This window comes from Bos mutus, chromosome 22 (assembly GCF_027580195.1).
Source record: "Bos mutus isolate GX-2022 chromosome 22, NWIPB_WYAK_1.1, whole genome shotgun sequence".
Taxonomy (NCBI): Eukaryota; Metazoa; Chordata; class Mammalia; order Artiodactyla; family Bovidae; genus Bos; species Bos mutus.
In genome coordinates, this window is record NC_091638.1 from 68,703,360 (window position 1) to 68,709,427 (window position 6,068).

A 6,068-nucleotide genomic window follows, 5' to 3' on the forward strand; every position below is an offset into this window, starting at 1 on the left:
TCTTCACAAATCAGATGATGTTCACACGGGGGGTGGAAATGAGAGTTTAAGAGTGAAGGGACAGGGACTTCCCTGGTGGCCTTGTGGCTAAGACTGTGAACTCCCAATTCAGGGGGCCTGGGTTCCATCCGGGGTCAGGGAACTAGATCCCACCTGCTGTAGTTAAAGATCCTGCATCCCTTAACTAAGACCCAGGGCAGCCAAATAGATATATATATATATTTTTTTAAGTCATAAGTGAAGGGGCAGTTTACAAAAGTGTGGGCAGCATCAGGGGAACCGACCAAGGAGTGGTGGTGCCCTGAGCCCTGGCAGCAGTGAGGAGCTGTTATCACCTCCAGGTCAGCTGGGCAAGGCAGGTGTTACCAGCGGGAGTTATGGCTCTCAGGGAAGCACTTGGCCGTGGCCAAGCAGGAAGGCAGCCCAGGAAATTAATTCCTTTCCTCACTCTACTCCCTCCCTTCCATCTCCTGCTTCCTCTTGTCCAAACCCAAGCAGCAACCAGAGGCTCCTAGACCTCAGTTTCTGCAGATCTAGAGGGCAGCCTTTAGGGTACAGAACCGGGAGGTAGGGGGCCAGGGGTAGGAAGTGGATCTGGAGGGCACAGCCTGCTGTTCCACCCAGGTGAGGCTGGTGGGGAGGCGGGGATGTCTGGGAGGGGTCTCCTTGTTCTGAGCTGGGGTGTCCATGACTGGGCAGGACCCTGGCCTGGAGGCGGGGCTGGGTGAGGCAGGAAGGTAAGGCCTGTGCACCAGGATCAGGGCAGGTCTGGAGCTGATGGCTGTGCCCTAAGGCTTGTAGATGGCCCTAAAGCTAGCAAAAGTAACCAAAAAAGGGCCTAGGTCTTGCTAGAGCTTGGGGGCCCATGAAATTGCAAGGCCTGGTTAGGAGTGTAGCCTTGATTCCAGTCTAGTACAGAGGATGAGATGGTTGAATAGCATCATCGACTCAATGGACATGAGTTTGAGCAAACTCAGGGAGATAGTGAAGGACAGGGAAGCCTGGCACGCTGCAGTCCATGGGGTCACGAACAGCAACTGAGCAACTGAACCACAACAGCTGCAGTCATGAGCAAGTTACCTGACCTCTCTAAGCATCAGTTTCTCGTTCTGTAAGTTGGGATCATAAAACCCATCATGAGAGGTTCTAGTAAGACTTTGGTGAGATAATCAGTATAAAATGGTTATATACTAATGTTATATATAAATTAAATTATATACACTCAGGAAATGTTTGCTCTGCCTATGGAGATGCCAAAACCTGAAGACACAGCCTAGGGCAGGGACGCCAAGGCCTCTTACAAGCTACAGCCTCACCAAATTGGAGAAATGGCCATTTCCCTAGCACCCTTCAATAATTTAGCCAACAGGTTTTCACAGTTTCATGTTAAAAAAATGTTTTTTCTCCCAAAGTTTTATGTTGACAAATTTCAAAAAAGGTTGAAAGATTTCAAGCTCCCCACCCTCTTCTGGATTCACCATTGCTCAGTTTGCTGCTTTTGTGCTTCTCATGTACTGACGATGTATTTCGCTACCATCTGAAGGTAAGTTACACACAGCCTGAACTTTGCTCAATACTTTGCAGACATCCGTTAAGAAAAAGGAACCACCACCAAGGGAATTCCCTGCCGATCCATGTCTTGAACCCGTGTCCTTGGCAGTGGAAGTGTAGAGTCCTAACCATTAGATCTCCAGGAAGTTCCCAGGGCATATCTTTTTTTTTTCTGGCTGTGCTTTGGCAGTCCAGTGGTTAGGACTCCATGCTATCACTGCTGAGGGCCTTGGTTCAATCCCTGGTCAGGGAACTAAGATCCTGCAAGCTGCATGGTGAGGCCAAAAAAGAGAAAAAAAAAAAGAATAAGGAACCACCATAAGTCACTCTCACAAGATTTAATATTGATACTCTGTATTAATCTGTTATGGGTTGAATTATGACCCCTAAAAATGAAGTCCTATTCCCAAATCAGAGTGTGACCTTATTCGGAACTAGAGGCATTGCAGACGTAAGTAGTTTGACAAGGTCATTAGGGTTGGCTCTAACCCAATATGACTGGTGTCCTTTAAAAAAGGGGGAAATGTGGATGCATACACAGGGAGCGCACCAAGTGCAAATGAAGGCAGAGATCAGGGTGATGCTTCTATAATCCAAGGAATGCCATGGATTTGCCAATAAACCACTCGTAGCTAGGAGAGAGGCCTGGAATAGATTTTCTCACAGCTCTCAGGAGTAACAAATCCTGCAGACATTTTTTTTTTAATTTATTTATTTTTAATTGAAGGATAATGGCTTTACAATATTATGCTGGTTTCTGGCATACATCAACATGAATCAGCCATAGGTATACTTATGTCCCCTCCCTCTTAAGCCTCCCCGCTCCCACCCCGTCCCACGCCTCTAGGTTGTCACAGAGCCCTGGTTTGAGTTCCCAGAGTCACACAGCAAAATGCCCGCTGGCTCTCTATTTTACATATGCCAGTGTGTATGTTTCCACGCTACTCTCCAGCCACCCTACCCTCTCCTCCCCCCACCCGACTCCCGTGCCCATAATTCTGTTCTCTGTGTCTCCTGCAGTCATTTTTATCTTGGACTTCTAGCCTCCACATCTGTGAAGTGATACATTTCTGTTTAAGTCAACCAGCTTGTGGTATAATCATGTCAAAAACATTCTTTATAGCACTAAAAAAAAGTTGAGTATCCGATTCTAGATCGCATGTTGCATTCAGTTCTTGTGTCTCGAATCTCATTTGACCCAAGACAACTTTCTCCTCCTTCCTTTATAGGTCATTTTTTTACGAGGTTAACATCTTTTTTAACAGTCCAGGCCAGTTTTTTTTGGTAGAATAACTTGCAATTTGCATTTGTCTGATTGTTTCCTTATTAAATTAAGATTTAATACTTTTGTCAAGACATAGCAGATGCTATTTTAAATTAATTTTGATTACAACAATATACATTTGTTTTTCTGGTAAATTGGAGGCTGAACTCCCATTTGGCTCCCTGCCCTCCCCTCATGACGTTAATTTATGTCCGTGTGTACCATGTCATTGGCGGGCATCAAGAGGGACCACCGTCCCCTAGCCTCCTCTCCATCAGCAGGAATCCAGTTGGATCTTCAGGACCCTCCCTGTCCTCGGCAGGAAGCCCTGACCTCCGTGCTTGCAGCTGGCCCTCCACCGGACCCCTGCCTCAAGACCATCATACCTGGGCCTACTCCTGTCCCTGTTGCTCGGTCCACTGCAGGGGCTGAGGCCTCTAGGTTCTCCATGGCTCTGGCCATCCCTTGTTCTGACCCCGTCTCCACCCTCAGCTCCCGAAAGCTGTTCACCATGTGCTCTAGAGCTGATGGTCCAACTGCAGCAAAATCCCCTGCGCCCTCGCCCCCTTTTGCAAATGGTCCTTAGCCCTCCTGCTCTGGTGGAAACTTTGCCCTTTGGGGTTATGCTCACTGCCTCGTGTCCCGCAGACTTTCCACAGCCCTCCTGCCTTGCGGCCTGGAGATGGGGTAGGTGTCCTTCCTGAGGCCACTGGTAGACATCCTGCTCCCTCTTCCTTTCAAACACTTAGGTCTGAACTCAAGTTATCAGCTTTTACCACTTACTTTGTCTCAGTGTCTCCCAACCCATGCATGGCTCATTTCTTAATAATTCTAGCTCCTGGCTTGTTGCCACTCTCTCTATCCAATTCTTGTTTTATTACATTTATTTATTTTGGCTGGCCATGCTGCACAGCTTGTAGGACCTCAGTTCCCTGACCAGGGATCAAACCCAGGCCTTTGGTAGTGAAAGCATTGGTCCTAACCACTAGACCGCCAGGGAATTCCCTCTATCCTACTTCCCTGGTGGCTCAGCTGGTAAAGAAACACCTGCAATGTGGGAGACCTGGGTTGGGAAGATCCCCTGGAGAAGGGAACAGCTACCCACTCCAGTATTCTGGCTGAGAATCCCATGGACTGTATAGTCTATGGGGTCGCAAAGAGTTGGACATGACTGAGCACTTTGATGGTGACTGCAGCCATGAAATTAAAAGACGCTTACTCCTTGGAAGGAAAGTTATGACCAACCTAGATAGCATATTGAAAAGCAGAGACATTACTTTGCCAACAAAGATCCGTCTAGTCAAAGCTATGGTTTTTCCAGTGGTCATGTATGGATGCGAGAGTTGGACTGTGAAGAAAGCTGAGCGCCGGAGAATTGATGCTTTTGAACTGTGGTGTTGGAGAAGACTCTTGAGAGTCCCTTGGACTGCAAGGAGATCCAACCAGTCCATTCTGAAGGAGATCAGCCCTGGGATTTCTTTGGAAGGAATGATGCTAAAGCTGAAACTCCAGTACTTTGGCCACCTCATGCGAAGAGTTGACTCATTGGAAAAGTCTCTGATTCTAGGAGGGATTGGGGGCAGGAGGAGAAGGGGACGACAGAGGATGAGATGGCTGGATGGCATCACGGACTCGATGGACGTGAGTCTGGGTGAACTCCAGGAGTTGGTGATGGACAGGGAGGCCTGGCGTGCTGCGATTCATGGGGTCGCAAAGAGTCGGACACGACTGAGCGACTGAACTGGACTGAACTGAGCACTTTGAATTCACTTCACTTACTATTATTTTGAATCTTAGAGACTTTGATATACACATGGATGATCCAGCTGCCAGGCTTCTCTGTTCCTTGAGTGCCATCTTGTCCCATGATCTTACCTTCCAGTCCCTCACTCTCACAGCCATACTGGAGAGCCACACTGTCATATGGGAGCCACTGGTCACACGTAGCCTCTGAACATTTGAAATGTGACTGGTCAGATATGCTGTGTGTATAAAACATACCAGATTTCAAAGGCTTTGCTGTTCAGTTGCTAAGTCATATTGATGAATGGAAGAAACCAATACAATATTGTAAAGCAATTGTCCTTCAATTGTTGTTGTGCAGTCGCTATGTCATGTCTGACTCTTTGCAACCCCAAGGACTCCAGCATGCCAGGCTTTCCTGTCCTTCACTTATCTCCCAGAGTTTGCTCAAACACATGTCCATTGAGTCGGTGATGCCCTCGAGCCATCTCATCATCTGTTGCCCTCCTCTCCTCCTGCCCTCAGTCTGCCCCAGCATCAGGGTCTTTTCCAATGAGTTGACACTTCGCATCAGGTGGCCAAAGTATTGTAGCTTCAGCTCCAGCATCAGTCTTTCCAATGAATACTCAGGGTTGGATTTCCTTTAGAATCGACCGGTTTGATCTCCTTGCTGTCCAAGGGACTCTCAAGAGTCTTCTCAAGCACCACAATTTGAAAGCATCAGTTCTTTGGGGCTCAGCCTTCTTTATGGTCCAACTCTCATATCCATAGATGACTACTGGAAAAGCCATAGCTCTGACCATATGGACCTTTGGTGTGTACAGAACTAAGTCTTGTGTTGTGCGAACAGGACTTAGTGTAGAAAAACATAAATTGTCCTTAATAACTTTATATTGACTATGAGTTGAAATACATTTTGCTATATGTGATTAAAATTAATCTCACTTGTATCTTTTACTTTTTTAATGTAGCTACTAGAAATTTAAAATTTATATATACAGCTCCTGTTCGGTTTGTACAGAAAGCACTACTGTTAATTTTTTTTCCCCCTCCTTGCATGACTTGTGGGATTTAGTTCCCCAACCAGGGATTGAACCTGGGTCCTCAGCAGTGAGAGGGTGGAGTCCTAACCACTGGACCACCAGGGAATTTCCCTAAATATTTTCACTGCTAATAATGACAGCAACCTTCTCCCCATAATTTCAATGCCAAGCCTCCCACTCTCTAACTAACACCCTTATCTTTTCAGCTGTCCCTAGTACCCCAACAACAACAAAGTTTTAACCCCACTGGAACCTACAATCCGTTCATTTATTTATTTTTGTCTGTGCTGGGTCTTCACTGCCTCATGGACTTTATCCAGTTGGGACGGGTGGGGGCTGCTCTCTCACTGTGGCGAGCAGGCTTCTCGTCGCAGTGGCTTCTTTTGTTGATGAGCATGGGTTTCAGTAGCTGTGGTGCGTGAGCTCAGTAGTCGCGGTTCCCGCCTCTAGAGCGCCGGCTCAGTGGC

The 6,068-nt window shown here is 47.1% G+C and overlaps 1 non-coding gene across 1 annotated transcript; it reads right to left on the reverse strand.

Annotated features, from left to right (window-relative positions):
* Positions 1-5,633: 5,633 nt before the first annotated feature.
* TRNAE-CUC (transfer RNA glutamic acid (anticodon CUC)) lies at positions 5,634-5,706 on the reverse strand. The gene has a single exon. It is a non-coding gene; the product is annotated as a tRNA-Glu (tRNA).
* Between the last annotated feature and the right edge of the window lie 362 nt (positions 5,707-6,068).